The 10996-nt window shown below is 37.7% G+C and overlaps 1 pseudogene; it reads right to left on the bottom strand.

The window, feature by feature from the left end:
* Positions 1–2073: 2073 nt before the first annotated feature.
* LOC102839301 lies at positions 2074–3338 on the bottom strand (annotated as a pseudogene).
* Positions 3339–10996: the final 7658 nt, after the last annotated feature.

Below are 10996 nucleotides of genomic sequence, written 5' to 3'. Positions count from 1 at the left end.
CAGTCTACTGTGTTACCATGATTGCAGGGGGCCTCCTCACACTCCTTGTCTTCTCTGTAAAAACGATTCACTTTTTCCTTATGAGAGCAACAATTCTCTCAAAACTTCTCTTTCCCATCTCCAGTAACTTCCAACCTTCTTATTCCCTTTCTCTGGGGAAAAGTTAAGTCAGTTAACCAACATTGACCTCTTCCTTTGTAAAACCTATACTATGATCTTGTAATTAATTTTAAATAAGCATTAATTATCTTAAAAACAGACCCATTTGGATATCTTGTTGTTGTTGTTGTTGTTGTTAGGTGCCATCAAGTCACTTCTGATTCATAGTGGCACTATACACAACTGAACAAAACATTGCCCATTCCTGTGCCAGCCTCACAACTGTTATTATGTTTGAGCACATTGTTGCTGCCACTGTTTCAATCCATCTTGCTGTGGGGTGAGGGGAGATCTTCCTGCTTTTCACTGATGCCCTACTTTGCAAAGCATAATGTCCTTCTCCAGGGACTGGTGAAGACGAAGTTTTGCCATCCTTGGTTCAGAGGAGCATTCTGCTGTACTTTTGGCAGTCTAGGGCACTTCCAATATTCTCCTCCAACACCATAATTCAAATCCATTGATTCATCTATGGTCTTCCTTATTTTTTGTCCAACTTTCACAAGCATTTGAGGTGACTGAAAATCCCATGTCTTGTGTCAGGTGCACCTTAGTCCGCAAAGTGATACTCTTTTAATACTTTCAAGAGATCTTTCACAGCAGATTTGCTTAATGCAATGTCATTTGATTTATTTACTGCTGCTTCCATGAGTTTTGATGTGGATCCAAGCAAAATAAAGTCTTTGACAACTTAAATCTTCTCTGCAGTTATCATGATGTTGTTTATTGGACCAGTGGTAAAGTTTTTTTTCTTTCTTTACATTGAGGTGCAATCCATACTGAAGGCTGTCGTCTTTCATCTTTGTCAATAAGTAATCAAGTTATCTTCACTTCTAGCAAGCAAGGTTATGCTATCTACATATTGCAGGTTGTTAATGATCTTCCAATACTGATGTCCCATTCTTCTTCGTATAATCCATCTTCTTGGATTATGTGCTCACCATACAGATTGAAAAAGAGTAGTGAAAAGATTCAACCCTGGCACACATGTTTTCTGATTTTAAATCATTCACTATTTCTTTGTTCGGTTTGAATGACTGCCTCTTAAGTCTATGTACAGGTTCCTCATGAGCAAAATTAAATGTTCTGGATTATTCATTTTTCTCAGTGTTATTCATACTTTGTTATGATCCACAGGGTTGAGTTGAATGCCTTCGCATAGTCAATTAAGTACAATAAATATCTTTCTGGTATTCTTTGCTTTTAGCCAAGATTCATTTGATGTTAGCAGTGATAGTTCTCATTCCACATCCTCTTCTAAATTTGGCTGGAATTTCAGACTGCTTCCTGTCAATGTAATGCTGCAACTATTTTTGAGTTAACTTCAGCAAAATTGTTCTTGTATATATTAATGATATTGTTGATGATGTTCACATTCTGTTGAGTTACCTTTCTTTGGAATGGACACAAATGTGGATATCTTCCAATCAGCTGACCAGGTAGCTGTCTTTCAAATTTCTTGGCATGGACAGGTGAATGTCTCTAGCACTGCATCTATTTGTTGGAACATTTCAATTTGTATTCCATCAATTCCTGGAACCTTGTTTTTTGCCAATGCCTTCAGTGAAGCTTGGACTTCTTCCTTCAGTACCATCGGTTCTTTATTATATAAAATGTTGAACACTGACCAATTTTTTTTTTGTATAATGACTCCTGTGTATTCCTTTCATCATCATCATCTTCTTTATTTTTTTTTTAAACTAGATTTTCTATTTTGTTTAATTTATTTCTTTAAAGCCACCTCCTTGCAATTTTCAGAGAGAAAACACAAAACAAGAAACAGATTTTATTTCAAATACATAAACAGTGTGGAGTATAAAGCATCACTGATAGATAACATTGTTCCAGGGCCCTTCAATATTCCTGAGGCATAAACATAATTTCTCTTTTCCCACCACTGAGATGTTCTCAGGCCTGTCACCGTTCTTTGACATATTTTCCATGAAGAAGATACAGAGCCTGGAAATCATGCTGACAGTTGAAGTAGGCCATTACCAGCCTCATGCCAGAACCAAAAGCTAATGGCCACATTGTTCTTTTTTAAAAGGTGAGTGAAAAACTAATTCCTAAGCCAAAACTAGTACCTATCTTCATGACTGCATCAGCCAAGAACCTATCCCACTTCCTGCCAAGATCTGAATCCTATATGTTCCCCACCCACATCTTCAGCTCTCCTTCCTTTCATCTTCTTTTGATGCTTCCTGCATCATTCAATATTTTGCCCATAGAATATTTAAATATTACAAGTTGAGGCTTAAATTTTTTTCCGTTAATTATGTCAGTTTGAGAAATGCTGTGCATGTTCTTCCCTTTCAGTTTTCTAAACTCCGTGTCTTTGCACATTTCATTATAATACTTGAATTGTCTTCTTGAGTTCCCCTTTGAAGTCTTTTACTTCCTTATTTATTTCAGTTGTTTAGGTTCTCTACATCCAAGAGCAACTTTCAGAGTCTCCTCTGATATCCATTTTGGTCTTTTCTTTCTTTTCTGTCTTTAAATGACCTTTTGCTTTCTTCCTGTATGATGTTCTTCATATCATTCAAAAACTCTTCTGGTCTTCAGCCATTCATATCCAATATACGAAATCTGTTCTTGAAATGGTCTCTCAATTCAGATGGAAACTACTGAAGGTAGGATTCCTGGTGGTGCTGTAAGGTAAGTTCTGGGTTGTTAGTTGAAAGGTTGGTGGTTCAAACCCACATCAGAAATCCTATACAATGTTGCTTTGAGTCAGAACTGATTTGATGGCACTTAAAAACACCATGCTGAAAGTTGTATTTTGGCTGTCATGGATTTGCTTTAATTTTCTTCAGTTTCAGCCTGAACTTGCATTTGAGCAATTGTTTGGGCTGATGATATTGAGCTTCTTCATCATCTCTTCCCACAGATGATTGGGATGCCACTCTTCATTTTTTCATTCCTAGCATAGTTTAACATATGATTGTCCAATTTAAAATGACCAATACAATCCATTTCAACCTAGCATGTTGATCTTTATGTGTTCCATTTCATTGTTGACAACTTTCATTTTTCCTAGATTCATACTTTGTGCATTAATGGATGTTTACAGCTGTTTCTTTCCATTTGGGATTGTCCCAGGTGCTAGCAAATCTGTTTTGATAGTAATCCCAATGACAGAGTAAAACTTCTCATATTACCCATGTTATATCACCATTGTCCATTTCTGGATCTTTTTTAATTCCCTCATTTCTCTCCTTTTTACCCCATTATCTTTATGGGAAAGAGCCCTGGTAACGTAGTGGATTATAAGCTGGGCTGCTAACCTTAAGGTCAGCGGTTTGAATCTACCAGTTGCTTCATGAGAGAAAGATGAGGTTTATTGCTACCATAAGAATTTACAGCCTTGGAAACGCTGTACAGGGTTGCTATGAGTCTGAACCGACTCAGTGGCATACAACCACCACCATCTTTATGGGAGCTCATTACCAGGTCTTTCTCCCATAGAGCCATTGGGTGGTTGTTGTTGTTAAGTGCCGTCAAGTCGTTTCTGACCCATAGCGATCCTGTGAAGGATTTCTGAGGAGCAACTGGTGAGCTTGAACTGCCAACCTTGCAGTTCAAAAGGCTTTGCAGTCTGGATTATTAACCCACAGTCCCACACCAGGAGTCACTCATTGGGTGGGTATTGAACTACAAACTATAACTGAATTTTGCATGGACCAGTAAAGACACTGGCTCAGTCACATGATGTAAAATAAAATCTCAGCATTCTTTAGATGATTCATAATTTGTCCCTGATACTAAATCTATAAACAGTTTTACCCTTGATATTTTATAGGATATCATAATAATGTCCATGCAGCAGACATAATGTACTCTAAGATACATTGATGAAGCAATGCCAAAGCACAATCTGGTATATGCTTTTTCTGGGTAGACAAATCATTCAGCCTTGGGGCATAGCTCCCTGACACTGGAATTCATGTAGAAAGACAGTTTTTAGAACTAGGTCCCTGGATGGATGTCATAACCTTTCTTCAGACAATTCTCTGTAAATATTGTTTCTTTTAATCATGCCTTTGATAGATATTGAGTAGCAGGCAGTTCAAGGTAACCTGGAGTAGTTAGAACAAATATTCATTGTGTTGGCTAAATGAAGATATTAGCAGTCAATCTAGCTGGGAGGAGGCCAGGTGTGCTCTTGAGCAGTTTGATGAGCTTGACAAGGACTCCTGCCTAGATTGTGACAATAAATTACTGCCACAGTCATGCTGTGTATCAATACTTATCTGTCAATTTGTCATACTCTGATGACTTCTGTGTTTCTGTGATGCAAGAAGCTATGCCACCATTATTTCAAATATTAACAGGGTAACCCATGGGTGGAAAGGTTTCAATGTTTCCAGACTAATACAGACTATGAAGAAAGGCTTGGTAATCTACTTCTGAAAAATTATCCAATGAAAATCTTATGGATCACAATAGGACATCAGCCAACTAGCTTGCTTTGAATACTTTATCAAGAGGAATCAATAGATAGAGGAAGACATCATGTTTGGTAAAGAAGAGGGCCATCAAGGGAATGAAAGACCTTCAGTAATTGGCTGCAACAATGGAATCAAACATGCTGACAATTATAGGATGATGCAGGAACAAGCAACATTGTGTTCTACTGTACATGAATTGGGGCTGACTCAATGGCAGCTATCCAATGTTACATAAGAAGTTATCTCACAACTCAGTAGCATAAAATAAGGATCATGTAATCACAAAATGTCCTTGGTTGGCTAAGCTAAATTTTGTTTGGCTTCAAACAGTAATTTTGGTCTAGATTTTCCCCAACATCCTGTTTTCAGATTGGGTCAGTAGATTAACAGGGGCATGTTCTTCTCATAGCAATGGCTACTGTCCCCTTGGTTGGGATGTTACTTCCCTGCACTTCCAGTCTTGCACTTATGTACTTGAGTCAAGCTGTCCTGCTGCTGTAGAGAAGGTCCAAAGCAAAAAAATCAGGGAGATCTAGGCAAACTCTTAAAGGTTCATAGTATGCCTGTGTTCAGCTGATGCAGGATGATCCATTTTACTGCAGCTGACATGGGACAGATGGAGATGAGGTACTGTGGTTGGAGCATCAAATGTATCTGTCACAGTCCCACATGGGTTGATTCACTGCAAAGAGTTGTTAATGACATGCTAGTCAAACTTGGGTGATCAACGAAGTCCAAAAGACAATGTTGGTTTTAGAATCATTGATCTGTAACTTCTGTTTTAAAAATGAATATGACAGTTAGGTGCCATCAAGTAGGTACCAACTTATGATGACCCTATGCACAACCAAATGAAACACTGCCTGCTCTTGCACCAACCTCACAATCATTGCTACATTTGAGTCCATTGCTGCTGCCACTGTGTTAATCTATCTCATTGGGGGGGTGGGTTCCTCTTTTCCTTTGACCCTCCACTTTAACAAATATGATATCTTTCTCCAGGGACTGGCCCCTCTAACAATATGTCCAAAATATGAGAGATGAAATCTGGCCATCCTGGCTTTCAAGGAGCATTCTGGCTATACTTCTTTCAACACAGATTTGTTTGTTCTTTTGGCAGTCCGTAGTACTTTTAATCTTCTCCTCTAACTCCATAACTCAAATGTGTACTGTCAAGTTGGTTCTGACTCATAGTGACCCAGTATAGGGTTTCTGAGGCTGTAAATATTTACAGGTGTAACGAGCATCCACTTTTCTCCTATAGATGGATTCAAACGTTACAGTTAGCAGTCCAACACCTAACCTACTATGCCACTTGTCAATTTGTCATAATGTGGTGACATATATACATAAACAACACTCAACTGTCAGTTTATCATAATGTGGTGGCTTGTGTATTGCTGTGATGAAGAAAGATATGCGACATGAGCAGGCATGCTAGCAAGCACTTAGCTTCTAAACTAAGACCAACTGGAGAGAAGTTGAGGTAGACTACTTCTGAAAGGTTAACCATTGAAACCCTTATGAATAGCAGCAAAACATTGTCTGATGTAGTGCCAGAAGATGAGCTCCTCTGATTAGAAGGCACTCAAAATACCACCGAGGTAGACTGGCCTCCTCAAAGGAGTAGCAGTTGTTAGGTGCTATCGAGTTGGTACTGACTCATAATGGCCCTAAATACAACAGAATGAAACATTGCCCATCCTCACAATCAATGTTAGCTTTACTACTTCCACCGTGCCAATCCATCTCGTTGAAAGTGTTCCTGTTCTCATTGACCCTCCACTTTACCAAGCATGATGTCCTTCTCCAGGGATGGGTCCCTCTTGGTAATATGTCCAAAGTACGAGAGACTAAGCCTCAATATCCTGGCTGCTAAGGAGCACTCTGGCTGTATTTTAAAACAGATTTGTTTGTTCTTCTGGAAGTCCATGGTACTTTTAATATGGTTCTAGAACACCATAATTCAGATGCAACAATTCTTCTTCAATCTTACTTATTCACTGTCCAATGTTCACATGCATATGAGGCTATGCCATATACCATGGCTTGGGTCAGTTTCATCTTAGTCTTCAAACAGATGTTTTTGCTCTTGAACACTTTTAAAAGGTCTTGTGCCACAGATTTTTCCTAATACAATATGCCACTTGATTTCTTGAACTACTACTTCCATGACTGCTGATAGTGGACACAAGAAAAACGAAGTCTTAGACAACTTCTATCTTCTCCATTTATCATGATGCTATTTACTAGTCTAATTGTGAGAATTTTTGTTTTCTTTACCTTGAGATGCAACCCACACTGAAGGCCATGATCTATGATCTTCATAACTAAGTACTCTTCTCTTTCAGCAAGCAAGATTGTATCATGTGCACATCACAGGTTATTAATGAGTCTTTCTCCAGTGATGTCATGCTATTCTTCATATAATCCAGTTTCTAATATTATTTGGTCAGCAAAAAGATTAAATAAGTATGATGAAAGAATACAACCCTGGACTTCTGGTTTTGGAGACGGGAGAAGCAGAGTCAGGTAGGATGGGCTCCCTGGGGGAGGTTCTGAAAACCCAGAGAAGGTGCTGTCATGGAACAGCCCTAGAGCTCTGGATCTAGCATAAGGTGCAGGGTGTCAGTTTCCTGCACCCACCAGTGGAAAAAATCACTGTATAAAAGAAAATATTGTGATTTCAGAATCAGTCGGGACACAGAAATCTCCCTACAGCCACTCTGCCCAACCTGAGTTCAGAGGGTGGGGCCACAGCCAGACTGACACAGTGATATGGCACTAAAACCCATACAGCGACATTTGAAAACAGAGGTGAGGGGGATTCAACACATTTCTTTCCTCCTCTCCCCTGTTGCACCCTCTCTGCCCAGCCCAGACATCTTCAGGTGGGTAGGAGTGCACCCGTAAAAAAATCTGAAAATCACCAAGACATATAATCAAGCTCTCCAAAATCAAAGATAAGAAGAGAATCCTAAAAGCAGCTAGGGAAAAGAAAAGTGTTACTTACAAAGGGAAGCAAATCAGATTAAGCTCTGACTTCTCAGCAGAAACCATGCAGACAAGAAGGCAGTGGTGAGACATATATAACACCCTAAAAGAAAAAAACTGCCAACGAAGAACCTTCTATCAAGCAAAACTGTCACTCAAATTGCAATGGTGCAATCAAAACATTCTAGGATAAACAGAAGCTAAGAGATTTTGTCAAAGTCAATCCAGCACTTCAAAACATCCTAAAAGAAAACAAAAAACAAAAAAAACATCCTAAAGGGAGTTCTTTGGACTGAAAATCAACAAGAACACACAACAACCAGAGATTGACAGACGTGGCAACACCACCTGAAACTCAGGTGACAGCAGAGTCCAGAACAGAACAAAATTACAACAAGGAATTCAAAGGAACTGGGAGATCAATTGAAGATCAAAATAACAATGTCAAAGAAAGGAAAAATATAGGAACAGAGATACAGGTGGTGGAGAGGTAAGGCAGATTACAGTATACAACAGACTATCTTAAAAAGAAGGCAAAGTTAATAGACTATAGGGTAACCCCAAACAGATTAATACTTCTAAATTTACCATGAAAATGAAGATCCAAGAAGAACAAGGAAACATTAAAACTAAGAAGAAACTGAAAAGAAATACCACAAAAAAACACGAACTCAGCACAAGAAAGCAGGCAGAACAAAGGAATGAACAGCACCAAAAACTTAACATAATGACAGCAATTAATTCATACCTATCAATAATTACATTGAATGTCAATGGATTAAATGCACCAGTGAAGAGAGAGAGAGTGGCAGAATGGATAAGAAAACAAGAACCTTCAATATGCTGCTTGCAAGAGACGCACCTTACACACAAAGACAAAAACAGACTAAAAGTTAAAGGATGGAAAAAACTATACCAAGCTAACTGCAACAATAAACAAGCAGAAGTGGCAATACTAATCTCTGATAAAGTAAACTTTAAGACAAAAACCAGCATAAGAGATAAAGAAAGACACTATCTCATGATCAAAGGGTTAACTGAGCAAGACAACATAACAATAAAAATGAATATCAACACTCTCAATGAAAGAGCACCAAGCTATATGAAGCAAACCTTACTAGAATTGAAGAAAGAAATAGATAAATCTACAATTATAGTGGGAGATTTTAATATACTACTTTTGAAAAGGGACAGACCAACCAGAAAGAAATTTGACAAAGTTACAGAGGAACTAAACAGAACAATCAACCAACTTGACCTCATAGATGTGCACAAAGCATTCAACCCAACAACGGCACAATACACACTCTTCTACAGTGCACATGGAACATTCTCTAGAATTGACCATGTGTTAGGTCATAATGCAATCCTCCATAAATTTACAAGCATCAAAATACTACAAAGCATCTTTTCAGACCATAAAGCTATAAAACTAGGAATCAACAATAAGAAGACCAAGGAAATAAAGTTGAATACATGGAAACTGAATAACACCCTGCTGGAAAGTGACTGGGTAAATTAATAAATTAAACATATATTCACAAAGTTCCTAGAAACAAATGAGAATGAAAACAAAATATACCAAAATCTTTGGGACATGGTGATAGCGGTGTTGAGACAACAATTTATTGTGATAAATGAGCACATCCAAAAAGAAGAAAGAACTAAAATTAACATATTAACACAGCATCTCCAACAATTAGAAACAGACCAACAGAGGGAAACTACAGTCACCAAAAGAAAAGAAATAAAGATTAGAGCAGAAATAAAGGAGATGGAAACCAGAAAAACTATAGAAAGAATCAATGGACAAGAAGCTGGTTCTTTGACAGGACTGATAAAATTGACAAACCATTGGCAAACCTAACATAAGAAAAGAGAGAGAAGACACAAAAAACTCACACATTAAAAACCACATGGGTGATGCCACAACAGAACCAAACAAAATCAAAAGGATAATAACAGAATACTATGAAGAGTTGTACTCCAACAAATTTGAAAACTTAGAAGAGATGGATACATTTTTAGAAAAACACAACCTACCTAATATTACACAGAGTGGAGTAGAAACTTGAACAGACGCATAACAAAAAAAGGAACTGTTTGATCATCAAAAACCTCCCAACCAAAAGAAGTCCGGGCCCAGATGGCTTCACTGGTGAGTTCTACCAAACATTTAGGGAAGAGCTGTCACCAATTCTACTCAAACTATTCCAGAATATAGAAGAGGATGGAAAACTTCCGAATACTTTTTATGAAGCAAGCATAACCCTCATACCAAAACCAGGGAAGGACATCACTAAGAAGGAAAATTATAGACCAATATCCCTCATTAACATAGATACAAAAATTCCAAACAAAATCCAGCAGCACATCAAAAAAATAACACATCATGACCAAGTGGGTTTCATAATAGGGATGCAAGGATGGCTCAACATTAGAAAAACAATCAATGTAATCCACCATATAAATAAGAAAAAGGAAAAGAACCACATGATCATATCGATTGATGCTGAAAAGGCATTTGACAAAATCCAACATTCATTCCTGATAAAAACACTCAACAAAGTAGGAATTGAAGGGAAAGTCTTCAACATAATCAAGAGCATATATACAAAACCAACAGCATACATCACTCTCAATGGAGAGAAACTGAAAGCCTTCCCTCTATGCATAGGAAACAGACAAGGATGACCTTTGTCACCACTCCTATTCAATATTGTTTTGGAGGTCTTGGCCAGAGCTATATGGCAAGATAGGGAAATTAAGGGCATCCAAATTGGCAAAGAGGAAATAAAACTCTTTCTATTTGCAGACAATATGATCCTATACATAGAAAACCCCAAAGACTCAGTGACAAAGCTACTAGACATCATTGGAAGATTCAGCAAAGTGGCAGGATATAAGATCAATGTACAAATAGCAGTTGTATTCCTCTATAGTAACAATGACAGCGCTGAAAAGGACATCAGGAAAGATATACCATTTAAAATAGCCATCCAAAGGATGAATTATTAAGGAATAAACATAACCAGAGAAACAAAGGACCTATTTAACAAAAATTACAAAACACTACTACAAACCATGGCAACGAGACAATATATGATAGAATGAATGTAAAACTAATGTTCTCCCATGTAAATTATCACATGTCAAAATAAAAAAAAAAACCCACTACTACAAGAAACCAAAAGACTTACAAAAGTGGAAGAACATACCATGTTCTTGTTTAAAAAGACTCAACATCGGGAAAATGTTAATATTGCCCAGAGCAACTTACACATATAATGTAATCCCAATCCAGATTCCAACAACATTCTTCAAAGAGATGGAAAAAACAATTACAAACTTTATATGGGAAGGAAAGAGACCCAGGATAAGCAAAGCACTGCTTAAGA

Source organism: Chrysochloris asiatica, unplaced genomic scaffold, assembly GCF_000296735.1.
Source record: "Chrysochloris asiatica unplaced genomic scaffold, ChrAsi1.0 scaffold00039, whole genome shotgun sequence".
Lineage (NCBI taxonomy): Eukaryota > Metazoa > Chordata > Mammalia > Afrosoricida > Chrysochloridae > Chrysochloris > Chrysochloris asiatica.
The sequence above is the reverse complement of the archived record's forward strand: the minus strand, read 5'-3'. Positions and strand labels throughout refer to the sequence as shown.